This window comes from Hesperophylax consimilis, chromosome 31 (genome assembly GCF_061612785.1).
Source record: "Hesperophylax consimilis isolate HC1 chromosome 31, BYU_Hcon_1.0, whole genome shotgun sequence".
Lineage (NCBI taxonomy): Eukaryota > Metazoa > Arthropoda > Insecta > Trichoptera > Limnephilidae > Hesperophylax > Hesperophylax consimilis.
In genome coordinates, this window is record NC_142866.1 from 9,572,860 (window position 1) to 9,587,937 (window position 15,078).

Sequence of the window (15,078 nt, forward strand, 5' to 3'; positions counted from 1 at the left end):
CAAAGGAGGCAAAATCAGCGTTGTGGTGAGCTCGGTAGAAGCCCACAAAAAACTGACAGCAGCCCTACGTGGAGAGGAGAAGCCTTTCCACACCTTCACCACAGAAGCAGAGAAACTCAAGAAGACCGTCATCAGGGGACTCCCGAAGTTGTCACCAGGTGACATAATGGAAGACCTTGAGAATCAAGGCTTCCCGGCAAGGACTGTGGTCATGATGACCACCCCGGGAACAGAATACCCGCTTTACCTGGCACACTTTGGCCAGGAAACAAACATGGGCCACCTGAGAGCCGCGGTGATCTACCTGTGCCACTGCAGGATTACATTAAGAAAGTACCGAAGCAACCATCTACAACACGGAACACAGTGCCACAGGTGCCAAAATTTCGGACATGGGTCCAGAAATTGCGCACACGTCGCTCGCTGCGTCAAATGCGAAGGAAGTCACGCCACACCGGAGTGCCCGAAAACAAATCGAGAAGAGCCGGCCGTCTGCTGCAACTGCGGCGGAGCCCATCCCGCAAACTACGGCAAATGCCCCAACAGGGTGGCATACGTAGCTGCTCTCCAGCGCAGACAGGAGCAATCCAACGCCCAGAGGCGCAAAGAGGCAGAGCCCCGGGCACAGAGACCCGCGGCCAGAGTTGACGGCCGATCCTGGGCGGACGTAGCGGGCCGAAGCAACCACCAGCAACAGGCTCCTGAACAACAGGAACCACCAAGAACCACACCGGAACAACGCCAAGCGCCAAACACCGGATCCTCTGATGACGAGGACATAATGATCCTACTGCGAGGCCTCATCAGGGTACGCGAAAAATTGGCCTCCTGCTCATCAAAGACAGAGAAACTGATTATCCTAATGGAGCTCCTCAAGGAGATCACACCGTGAAGCTCCATGAGAAAAATAACAGCGATGACGAAGAAATAGTATCCTTTTTTAATATAACAAAATATGTTTTTTCTTCCACAGGAATTCTCTAACAAACTTTTTTGCAGGACCACCGAAGCGAAAAGGACGCAGCCAAAACATGAAAAAATGAAATACTTAAATTCAGTAAATCACAAAGTCAAACAGCGTAAAAAGTTCAGAACTTATTGTTTTCTTTTTCTTGTCATTTGTATGAGGTTTTTTATCCAGTTAAGAATTTTTCCTCATAAAACTTATTAATGTAACATAAATTCAGTCAATTAAATACAACCATCAGATGGTGATAGTAATAAGGCTAATCAGCCGCAGTACTAGTTAGTTAGAAACATGAAGGGTATTGTTATAAGCCCTAGCTAGTTAGAGGATTACGAAAGAATCCATAAAATCAAAAAAAAAAAAACCAACAATTACACATCGAAACGTCGGCTAAAGAAGGAGTTAGCGCAACACGGCATAACACCCCAAAAACAAACAACAAAAATGTCTGGTTTGTTCAAAGATTCAGCACAATCACAGCTTATAAAGTAATAAATAATATTTTAAAATTGGATTTTCGTAACTCTATTATTATTTATTTAAAAATAAACACGTTTAAAATGAATTTAAAAACATGTTTTTGGTTTGACTGAGGACTGGCTCTTAACTCCTGTGAAATTTAAAAATGCCTTTTAATACTTATTTTTTTTTGTTTGACTGAGGATTGAGCCTTACTCCCCAACAGCCGAATCCCGATTGGATAGGACCGACATTCGTACATTAACTGCTGTAAGGACAACAAATTACATATAAATGCGTATATGTACGCTTGTGTGCGCGTGATTGCCACCAAAAGGATGCATTGTCATCGATATCGAGTCCATCTACCGAGTTTTAGCTCATTCGGATGTCAGAAAGTGGATTAATTTCCACTTCCAAGATTGCAATCATTCACGAAAATAAAATGCACGTATTTATATTTTAACGAATCCCAAATACGTTTCTGCCTTTTTAACGAATGTTAAAATAACAACGTAACACGAACTTTTTATAATATTAAGAAATAATCAAAATCTATACCATTATTCGTCGCGAAAATTTGAAAAAGGTTTAGTTACGGCTGACTCCTTTTAGGTAAGTACCTTCTTCCCTCCAAACTGAAAGTAAATTTTGGATGTTACATTACGGTTTTAGGTAGCCACATAACAAAACATTATTATTTTTAGCTCTCCTTAATATTAGAATAACTGAAGTCCCCGACCTTACCCGGCTTTTAGAAATCATATGTAAACAATAACTGGCTCTTAACTCCTGTTTCATATTTTATCAACAAATGTGCGAATTTTTATAAAGAATTATTAAAATTTTGCTTTAGGGGGTGGGATAAGGAGATAGGGGAGGTTTTTGGACATCTCGTGTAGACAGTGACCTTCCTATTTTGAAGGTCAAGTGTGCGAAATTTCATCAATCTTGGAATAAAACTGTAGATTTTTTTAAAAATAACAAAAGCAACGCCGCCACAGACACTCTTCTTTATATTCTCACATTCTTCATGAAATTAAAAAGTAGGTCTGAATTACAACCGTAGGCAAAAAATGTTTTTCCGATGAAAAGGGCAGCAACTCAGCTTTCCATTTTAGAAATTCACAGGCGAATACCAAATTGTGTTCAGTTTGATGGAAAATATATTGATCATGACCCCCACCCCCGCTTTCTGGGAGTTACTTTTGACAGGAGCCTGAATTACCGACAATACATGCAAACACTGAGTATAAAAAAAACAGGACAAGGCTTAGTCAATAAGTTAGCTGGAACTTGCTGGAGATGCGACGCCATCACCCGAAGAACGGCATCAATTGCCCTAGTTTTCTCTACAGCTGGATGTGCTTCAGTATGAGCTGGAAGTGTCCAAACCTCCATGGTCGATGTTCAACTTGATGCCAATCAACGAGACGATAAAATCTACACCTCTCCCTTGTTTCTCCGTATTTGCAAATATAACTTTGCCAAATATCAAGCGGGAGGTTGCAACACTGAGGGAATCCAAGAAGGCGCTGCAATAAAGCGCAATATCTTTGCACAACGATGTCGTCTCTCACCCTGCATGCCGCTTGAAGTCTCGAAAACCCTTCTGGATGGAACGAGAGAGGCTTCTCCGAATACATCTCACTCCAGAATAAAGGTGGAAACTTGTGTGGCAATCGGCTGATGTGAGAAATTTCCATCTCGTGCACGACCCCACCTTGGGACAGCCTGGATTCCCACTGCCTCGTAAGGTCCTCCTACTGCCGCAGTTCCTACATGACGCACAGGTGGAGCCTTAAAGAGTCGGCGATGTGTGAATGCGGTGAGGTGCAGACCACCGAACATATGGTCAAATAATGCCCGCTGCATTCATTCCCCGGCGGGATCGATGGGACGATCACAGGATGACGCCTAAGGCCCTAGACTGGCTCATTAACAGGTGTTAGTTTAGATAGGTGTTACTAACAGATGTACCCCTCTGACCCCCCTCCATACGAACAGTTTTAGTTACAACTGTATTCTTGGGAGGTAGATAATTATTTATTACATCCGGAAATAGAAGTTACTGAAAAATCCCAAATTTTGAGTTACTTCCGTCTTTCTCGGAGCAATCGTATAGTTAAAGATTATAAACACAGGTGTTTTATTTCTACTAATGTTATAATAAGTATCTTAATCAATTAATACTACCCACTACTACAATATATAATTTAAGTTCTACCGATTTTGAAATAATATTCACAGAAGCGCGCTTAGCATATTATTGGTTTGTTTATGTTCTCTATAAAACGATTATACACCAATATATTTTGGAGAAGATTACAAATTTAGAAAAATAAAAAGACCATATGGGCAGTAATGCTATTTTGTGACATGCTTTAAAAGAAGTTTCTGAATAGTTTGTAAGTGACGTTGAAAATATCGATGGTCAATGCAGAGTCGCTACGTTAATTGGCGCTTTCTGATAGCCCTCGTTTTCGGAGCATAAAGTTAAGAACAAGGATTGATACAGATATATATATTCCCTCATTTACAGGTAAAGCAGAAACCTCTTTTGTACTATTTCTATTTCTAGGATATGGTTTTGTTCAGAGGCGACCCAAATAATGGAGATATATTCCATGATACTGCAACCAAATGCTTCATATTCGCCGTCTTGCGTTATACAAATCTAAGCATTTTGTTGACGCGTTAGACAATATCTGATACACTAAAAATCAATTTTTATTGTATACTAATGATCAACATAAATTGTATATTAATGATTAATTTAAATTGTTTACTATTGATCAATTTAAATTGTTTACTAAAAATCTAATATAAATCAATTTAAATTGTAAACTAATGATCAATTTAAATTGTTAACTAATAAGCAACTTAAATTGTTTACTAATAATCAATTTAAATTGTTTACAAATAATAATCAATTTAAATTATTTACTAATAATTAATTTTTTACTAATTATCAATTCAAATTGTTTACTAATAATCAATTTAAATTGTTAACTAATAATCAATTTAAATTGTTAACTAATAATCAATTTAAATTGTATACCAATGTTCAACTTAAATTGTTTACTAATAATCAATTTAAATTGTTTACAAATAATAATCAATTTCAATTATTTACTAATAATATATATTTTTTTAAATTATCATTTCAAATTTGTTTACTAATAATAAATTCAAATTGTTTACTAATAATCAATTTAAAATGAGACGTCGCAAATAAAGCCAAATCAAAGTATAATATAATGAATGGGCTATGTATAGTGGTGGCGTTGAAGAGATACTACGTAGGCACTGTCACCCGTTGCTTTCACCGATAATAATGGTCTTCCAGCGAGGCGAAAACGGGACTGAGCAGTAGAGTTAGTAGGTGCCTGTATTGTTGGGTCGGTAATGTAATTTCCTTGGAACAATGTACTTGCACATAAACATGCCCGTGGACTGACCGGAACTATCCTCCCTCTATAATTCATAGCTAATCAACCGACATTTCAGTGCTTTGGGACTAATAATATATCGTTTTCTGTATTCAATAGGTGGTTCATAATGGACGCGATCACAGTCATATTTATGTATTATTATTTATCTGTTGAAGGCTGGAAAGTAAAGACTTTCAAGATAATTTAAAAATCAACTCGTTAAAAACTAAGTTTTTTTTAACCATAATACATCTATTTTTGTTAATAGATATTTGAAAAAATATATGTACACATAAATACATAAATATTTATACACTTATTTTTTGTTGTTGTTTGTTTGTAATTTATTTTATTTGAACATTCACAATAGGTACGTTTTACTACAAGTTGTATGGTTCTAAATTAAATAATACATAGTCAATAAGCCTATTACGTAAGTCCTTTAAATTTTTTGTTAATATCGTAGGTGTGAGTGATGATTACAAAGAATATTACATAGGAAGAAAATGCGTGGAGAGATGAAGAGAGTTATTTTTTTGGTGACTGGATAAATCATCAAAATGATAATTCACCACATCTTAAAAAAGTTATATAACGTGATGAAAAGTGATGAAACAAAAACTGTATTAACTGGGTTTAGTAGGTTAGGTTTAAATTTTTTTTTCATCATTTTAATGACTTTATATCACTTTTTAAAGGTATGTTGAATTGTCGATGTGTTGATTTATCATGGAACCAGTTTTTTAAATCAACGCACGATAAACAATACACGACAACGTACTACCTAGCTGTAATTTTAAAATAAGTGCAGATTTTATTTTTGTAATAATTTTGTTGGTTTGTGTTCTCAATATTATATTGAGTTCACATGTATTTTTGTCGGTTTGTGTTCTCAATATTACGTTGAGTTCACTTGTATTTTTGTTGGTTTGTGTTCTCAATATTACATTGAGTTCACATGTATTTTTGTTGGTTTGTGTTCTCAATATTACATTGAGTTCACGTGTATTTTTGTCGGTTTGTGTTCTCAATATTACATTGAGTTCACGTGTATTTTTGTCGGTTTGTGTTCTCAATATTACATTGAGTTCAAATGTATTTTTGTTGGTTTGTGTTCTCAATATTATATTGAGTTCACATGTATTTTAGTTGGTTTGTGTTCTCAATATTATATTGAGTTCACATGTTTTTTTGTCGGTTTGTGTTCTCAATATTACATTGAGTTCACATGTACTTTTGTCGGTTTGTGTTCTCAATATTACATTGAGTTCACATGTATTTTTGTTGGTTTGTGTTCTCAATATTATATTGAGTTCACATGTATTTTTTTGTTGTCATTATTTACTATAATTGTCTCAACACAGGATTTCCCTAGTGAGATGAGCGGCTTATGATTTTGTTGTAGTATACCATTTGTTAATAAAAAAATAAACTTATATGTATTATGAAATTTGTATAAACATAATCCAGTAATCGCACTACGGTGGTCCGGTGTCAAAATGAGTGACTCTACAATTTAGGTGAAGCAGAAATAATATAATAATAATAATAATAAGCCTTTTATTCTGAACTTCTGTTAGGTACATTAATATTAGAAATATTTTGTTTGTTATAATATATCACGAAGCTCAGTTTGCCTCTTGGCATAGGCCTCCTCTAACAATTTCCATTGGGACCTGTCACGCGCTACTCTTCTCCATTGATGTCCAGCCGTGAGTTTTAGGTCGTCTTCCCATCTCATGTGTTGACGTCCTCTACTTCTCTTGCCATCTCTGGGATACCAGTCAGTGAAATTTTTACACCATTTCTCTTGTGGGTCTCGGATTTGGCATCTCCATTTTTGTTGGTCTATTCGGGTAACTATATCGGCAACATTAGTTATCTCCCTTATTTTGCTACATCTCACTCTGTCCTGTTTTCTTATTCCTGTCAAACTTCTCTCCATGGCTCTCTGGCAGCGTTCCAACTTTTCTCTGTGGCGTTTGGTGAGTGCCCAAGTTTCGCATCCATAGGTGATGACTGGAATTATACACGTGTTGAAGACTTTCCTTTTTATTTGCATACTTAGTTCCTTGGATTTCAAGACTTCTTTCAAAGACCAGTATTTCTTCCATCCATTTGCTACTCTTCGCTCGATTTCTTTAGTGGTTTGATCTTTGTGTGATATTATTTGTCCAAGATAGATGTACTCTGACACATATTCGAGTGGTTGGTTGTCAATTTTTATAGTTACTGGATCAGAGTTTGTAAGCAATTTTGTTTTATCGTTGTTCATGCATAAGCCGACTTTCACACTTTCCTCGTTTAGTGATTCTATCATTTTATTTAGGTGCGTTGGGTTTTCCTCGAATAGGACTATATCGTCTGCAAATCTTAGGTTGTTCAGTTTTGCACCTTGCACGTTGATACTATATTTTTCTCAATCTAGTTTGCGGAAGATACTTTCTAGAGCAGCCGAGAACAATTTTGGTGATAGAGGGTCTCCCTGTCTTACTCCTCTCTTGATCTTGAACTTTTTCCCCAAGGTTTCTAGTTGGATCCTCGCTTCGCAATTCAGGTATATGTTTTTTTATAATATTGATGTATATTAAAGGTATCCCCTGCTGCTTAAGACTATCCCATAAAGCTGTGTGTTTTATGCTGTCGAAATTTTTTTAGTAATCCATGAATGCCATGTATATTTTCTTGTTATACTCGTTATATTTTTCTACTATTTGTTTCACTGTGTGTATGTGGTCTAGGGTAGAGTATTTTTGTCTGAAGCCGGCTTGCTCCCGTGGTTGGTTTTCGTCTAACTTTTTACTTATTCTTTCCAGGATAACCTTGGAAAATACTTTGTAGATTTTTGACATCAAATTTATAGGTCTGTAGTTCCCTATTTCTTCCTTTTTTAAATATAAGAATAATGTTTGATGTTTTCCACTGTGGAGGGATTAGACTAGTCTTCTTTCACATTAATACCTGGAGTAGTCTTCTTAGTCTTAGAGTAGTCTTCTTTCACATTAATACCTGGCGGAAGGTTTGTCTTGTTCTTGAGTATAATGTGTTTTTTCCATTGGGTCGTGATAGAGGCTATGACCGGACGATTCGTGTTTTCGCTTTGTTTCCCTATTCTGTACACGTTGCTAATTTCTTGGCTATCCAAATGTACTCCCGTGTTTACTATGAGGTCTTTAATGTAGTCTACTAGGTCTCCTTCAGATTTTCCCTTCTCTTCCATTCCGAAGAACACCAGGTTATTTTTACGTTTTTCTATATCTACTGCTTTAAGTTTTTGTTCTAGTTCTAAAACTTTATTTTTAAGGATATTGTTTTCTTCAATAATTGTTTTCATCTTCTCATCTAGCGCTTCCATCACATTTCTAGTAACGGAATGAGTTATTATTTCCGCTTGTTTTTCTAATTTCTCATCAAGTTTAGATAAAAATAATTCCATGTTTTTGTCCATTTTGTTTGTGTTCTGTAAATTTTTTTCAGATGGGGTGATTTGCTTTATGTATATTAGCGCCTGTTGTTGGGCAAAATTTCGGCACACCTGTAAGAACTTTCCGTACTTACGCCTGTTTGCAGTTTTAGTTATTTTAATTTTAATTATTATTATTTATTTATATGTATTTTAATTTTCAGATTGCGCTTTTACTGCCATCTATTGACTGTTAGGGTTATCTCGTTTTGGTTTAGTGTGTGTACGTATTTACCGCCATCTATGAACAGGTACTTTGTAAATATGATAATAAAATAAAAAGGTTTGGTTTGTTCGAGGATTGAACCCTTCTCCGTAGATACTGGAGTCAAACACTTTACACTTATGCCAATTCACTGTCGAGTCTCACGTTTTTTAATTCACAGTTCAAATTTGTTAAGAATTCACTTATTGATAGATTTTTATTTTGTTATTATATTTTGTTTTGTTTTAGTTCGCTTATTTAGGTTAAGACTTTATTTTGGTTCACTTATGCACAATTAAATTTTAGACTTCCAGTTTTAATATCACTTTTGAAGCACTCCCCGTTCGAGTATCGGTAGAATAGTCACATAAGGATATAGATTGTGCAGCCAGTTTTATTTTACACACAAGATTTCAGTTTCTTAGACGCTTTTAGTACGAGTTCTCAAAACATTTCTTAGGTAGATTGTGTCAATATTTTTGAAAAAAGTCACTTTTTAAGCATATCTCGGTAGAATACCGGGAGATAATCACACCGGGTGATAGCCCGAGAAAAACACAGCACTTCAGTAGCGAATTTGATTCGATTTAGACACAATTTCATGTTATGATTCTTCAAAAACTGGAGCTAGCGAAGTTAGCGACCGCACGCAATAATAACATAACAAAGCAGAAATAAACCCACATGTAAAAAAAAATATTTAAAAATAACCATACACTTTCAGACATTTAAGCTATTCATGTAGTGGGGCTGTAGGATTTCATTTACAGTTGACAACAATAAAAGTTGACTGTATAGCTCAATATTAAATTACCTGACTGTGATGGCTCCCACACGAAGAAAAATGAGTATTGCTGATTTATTAAAATCCTGTTAAAAACGTGATGGCAGGCTATTTCATAATTAAATATTAGTACATTTCGAATATACCGGAAAACGTGTTCATGCAGCTGCGCTTATCCTGATAAATATAATGACTATAAGCGAAAATATTGTAATTTTCATGAACACGTGTTCCGACATGCTCAAAATATATTAGTGTTTTACGGATAGTTTGTTAGGAAATCTGTCAATGCATTAGGCCTGTAGTCCCGTTTTTAACAGGTATAAAAATAATTTTCTCTGATTTTTAATAAATATTTTATATCAGTAAGTTTTCTCCGTGCGAGAAATTAATTAATTAATTAATTAATTAAATTAATTAATTTTCTCCGTGACACAATCGTATATACGATGTCCAATAGTCATAATGACTATGACTAGAGGCGAATAAAAATTAGTTACTAATAGTAAGCAAATACTAATAATAATTACAGTTAGTAATGTTAACATATTAAATATAGAATTTAAAGACGTAAATAAATATTACAACATTATTGCTATTTATCGCACGCATACATCGATAGTACCTCAATTCATAAATGAATTAAAAAATATTTTGTTAAATTTTAGAAATAAAAATACCATTATTGTTGGAGATATGAATTTAAATATCGCAAATGACTATTCTAGTAAAGATAAAGAAACATATCTAAATATGTTAGCAGAACTCAATTATTTATCGTGCATAAATTCTTATACTAGAAATGTTAAAGGTCAACGCCCCTCATGCTTAGATCACATTTTTACAAATATTCCTGATATCAAAAATATAAAATCAGCTGTCATTCATACATCTATCACTGATCATTATTCATGTATTTTTAACTATAAATTAAGCAATCCAACTTTGCCATTATTTAAACAAAATAATTACTCAAAAAAAGTACTTAATATGGATACATTAAAACACCAATTAGAATCAGAAAATTGGAATAAATTATTACAATGTAATGATGTCAATATATGTTGTAAAATGTTTGAAGAAAAAATATCTAAATGCATAAATGACTCGACAAATAATAATATAATAACCAAATCCAAAGTGTCGAACTTGAAACCTATAAAACCATTGATTACTCATGGTTTAGTAGTATCTGTTCGACATAAGCAAGCTCTTTACAAATTAACTACTCAACAACCAAATAATAAAAATTTACTAAATCATTTTAAAGCATATAAAAACAAACTTTCATATATTATAAAAAACACAAAACAAAAGTATTATAAACAAAAGTTGAATCAGGCTGAAAATGATAGTAAAAGAGTGTGGACAGTTATAAATGAAATAATTGACAAGAAAAAACACAAGAATAACGACATCGCTACTATATTTCATGACAACATGAAAACATGTTGTAAAGAAAATCCCTCAAAAGCTGCAAACATATTTAACACCTTCTTTGCGAATGTAGGGGAAAATCTTGCCAATCTCATTCATACTGACCCAAATATAACATTTCCAGACTGTAGTATTGATACTGACAATAATATAGCAACATTCCAAGTCACCACAGAGAACGAAATAATATCAATTATAAACGGTATGCAAGGAGGTTCTGCCCCGGGTTTTGATGGAATAACAGTTAATATTTTAAAAAATATTAAAAATCAAATTTCTAAACCGTTAAAACACATAATAAATGTAAGTTTCCAAAGTGGAGTGTTTCCATCAATCTACAAACAAACTACCATTACTCCAATATTTAAATCTGGTAACCCAGAAGAAGTTAGCAATTACCGACCCATATCAGTAATCTCGAACATAGCAAAAATTTTTGAAAAGATAGTTAAAAAAAGGATAAACCAATTTGTAAAATGTAATAAATTAATTAATGAAAATCAGTTCGGTTTTATGGAAGGTAGAAGCACTCAGGATGCAATTGCAAAATTAACTAGTCTTGTTCATAATTCATTAGATAAATCATTAAAATGCATTGGAATTTTCATAGATCTTAAAAAAGCTTTTGATAGCATATCACACGACAAACTTATAAGTAAATTAAGAAACATTGGATTAAGTGGTACAGATATAGAATGGATAAAAAGCTACCTTTTCAAACGCCCTCAAGTCGTAAAAATCAACGATGTTCTTAGTCAACAAAAAACAAGTCACTTCGGCATACCTCAAGGTACAGTCCTGGGACCGTTACTGTTTATCATTTATGTAAATGACATATTCAATCAAAGATTAAATGGAAAAATAATATCTTATGCTGATGACACTGTCATAATAATTGAAGGTACAGATTGGAATAATGTTAATAACTTAGCAAATACTGATATTAATATACTGAAAAATTGGTTCGATAAAAACCTCCTCTCATTAAATACTGAAAAAACAAAATGTATCCCATTCTCTATCAACAAATTTAAATCAATACCAGAATTAAAAATTATAATACATCAACTTAAATGTAACAGAACTAATTGCAATCAAGAATGTTCTATACTTAGCCTAACTTCTGAAATTAAATATCTTGGTATATATATAGATCAACATTTTAAATGGAAAAAACAAATTTGTGAACTTGTCAAAAGAATTAGAAAATGTATTTATATATTTATAAGACTTAGAAATATTCTTAGACTAGAAAACCTAAAAAGAGTGTACTATGCAATTGTACAATCTATATTACAATATGGTATTATTGGCTGGGGAGGAACTTATAACAATATATTAAATCCACTTAAAATAGTTCAAAGATTGATAATCAAAGTAATATTGAAAAAACCATCCAAATTTTCTACTGAGATTCTCTTTTCAATATTCAATGTACCCACAATAGACAATATATATAAAAAATATTCAATTCTACAAATTTATAAAGAAATACAGTTAAATAACTTACAATTCAATTCATCAGTAAGATATCAAAAAACTATCAAAATCCCAAAACTTAATACAAAGCACACACAAAATACCTATCTCTATCTGGGTATAACATATTTTAACATCCTTCCATTATATCTAAAAAATATTGAAGATATTCAGGAATTTAAAATAAAATTAAAAAATTACCTAAAACTACTATAAAAGTCCATATCTTACTCTTATTATTATTTCCTTCAAATCTTGAAACTGTATTATTGATAAATCTTGCCTATTTCTTACTTATCCCTTTGGTTTTGCAAATATATTATTTACTTACTTACATGATTCCATATAATTGAGCTAGGATTCACTCACCAAACACAAGAGCCTTGTCTCTTTATGGTGAGGAAAAGCTATTATTATTTACCTTGATAACACTGTATAATATGTATAATTGTATATTTATTGTAAAAAACATACAAATATTAAAAAAAAAAAAAAAAAAAAAAAAATGATAAGTAATAAGATAAGCAACAGCTAGGGAATGCAATCCCGGTATACCGGGATCCCGAAATACCGAGATCCCGCAGACATTTTGCGGGACTAATCTCGGTCGAAAATTTTGCGGGATCCCGCTGGACTGGCGGGATTACAGAGAAGCGCAGCTTCTTCGAGGAAACGGATTTCAGAGCGGCGAACTAACTTGACAGCGGTTTTATTATACTTACATGATCCATATCAAGACAAGTACGAAGAAGACAGAAGTCAATTTATTAATGTTGATGACACATTTAGTCTACCTTCAAAAAGTGTAATACGCAAGGCAATCAAAACTATAGTCGAAAGGCTAGAGTACACGGACACGGGTAACAATGCAGTAGCCACTGCTCCTGATGACGCTGATGATCCTTACGATGACGATGACGACACTTCTCTCGCTAATCTGGAGACAAACGCAGCAGCAGCAGAAGCACCAATGTCACTTCAAGACGAACTCAGACTTACTTTGATTAGTATGAAGAGTTCGAGATCAACAGCCCATCAACAACCTAGATCTGGCAATATGAGCAACCTTGAGGTTTTGATAAAGAAGGAAATTAATTACTTCGAGTCCGGTGGACTAAAAGTCACATACCTTCAATTCACTTACAATGCGCTAATGACTATTGTGCCAACCAGCGTGGAAGCTGAAGGAGCTTTTTCAGCCGCTGGCTACCTTGTGACCAATATCAGAAGCCGTTTAGCAGATGACACAATTAATACTTTTACTTTTTTATGAAGCTATTTCCAAAATAATGTTTCATTAAACTTATGATGCTCATTGTACAAGAATATTGGTTATCGTGTGAACGTTATTATTTAAATTAAATTTTCAGTTCAATTTCAGTTTCAGTGCCGGCAGTCCGGGCGTTTATTTTATTTTCATTTGTGTACATAGATTTCTTTTACCCACCTCACTAGACAAAGTCTGTTCCGAGGCCGGTATGTTATGTAAATTTGTGTCTTATCTTATTCTTTGCCAATTTATGACTTAAACTTTACCTATGTCTAACTAAAGGTATACCTATTAATAAATCATTTAAAATGTCCCAAGAACTTGTTTTATTATAGGTATAAATTTAAAAGTCTAAAAATAAGGTTGGTAGATCGAGGTATTAGGTCTTTATTTTTCGATTGATTAGATATCTAAGTCCACTCTACTGGATAAAGTATGTTGGTTCTCTAGCAAATGTAAGGCTACGTTCGATAAATCTCCCTTTCGAGATTTTTTCTTAAAATTAATCGCCTAACGAAGAAAATTGATCGTAAATATGTCATGAATAAACAGTTGGAACATGGTGCTCAGTCGCCATTAATATATCCATTGTAATTAATTTGAATAATGTTACCTTAGACTCTGAGGTAACATTTTATTCTAAGTAATTTGCGATGTATGTTTTGATGATTATTGAACATTTTGTTATTCATGACTTATTTACCTTAAATAACAGTTATGTAATTTAATTATGTAATCTTCTGATCCTTTGTTGCAGACGTTAAGAGTTTTGACATCTCTATCTTTGTGGAAATAATTTTCGTTTTCTGGTAAATGCAAAATTATGTTCAATAGATCATAAACCCCCCCCCACTTTTTGATTTGCCCAACTAAGGAGATGTTCTTTTGTACAGTTTGATTCTTCTCTTCCGGATTGTCCTGCGTGGTATGCAGGAAAATTCATTATTTTATTTACTAAATTATCGATTATTCTGCTATAGTGACCATTGTTATATTATTATTTCTTATTTATGACATATTAACCTTAAAGAACCATTGTAATTTAATAACCCAAACATATGTACCTACCTTGACATTGTGTACCTAATTTTGTATAAATTCTGTAACAAAAGAATTTCAATTGCCAGCCTGAAGATGTCCATAATAGGACGAAACCGGTACTGGTAAAATAAACAAGTGGAAATAAGTTAAAAAATGTTTTATATTCTATTTTAAAGAAAAATAAATATAATCTTGTGTGTTTGTGAGTGATGTGTGTTTTGTATTGGTTTTATTATTTTATGTTATGAAATTTTGGTAATATTGTCTTTTTTGTTCTCCATTTTTTTAATTTTGTGTCTGAATTTATTTTTGATTTCCTCATTTACCGTCTACGAAAATAAAATCTGGTGCTTACCACTAATTTTATAGTGGAAAAGCGTTATGTAAAATTTTCAAACGTAAATATTTTAATATTAAAGTCCTCTTTTTATTAATCTTTAATATAAATAACTTACATCCGTAGGGATCACTCTAGAAACATTTTAGAATTTAGTTTAATTTATGTCCATCAGAAATAATTAAATTTTGCATTCGAGCTT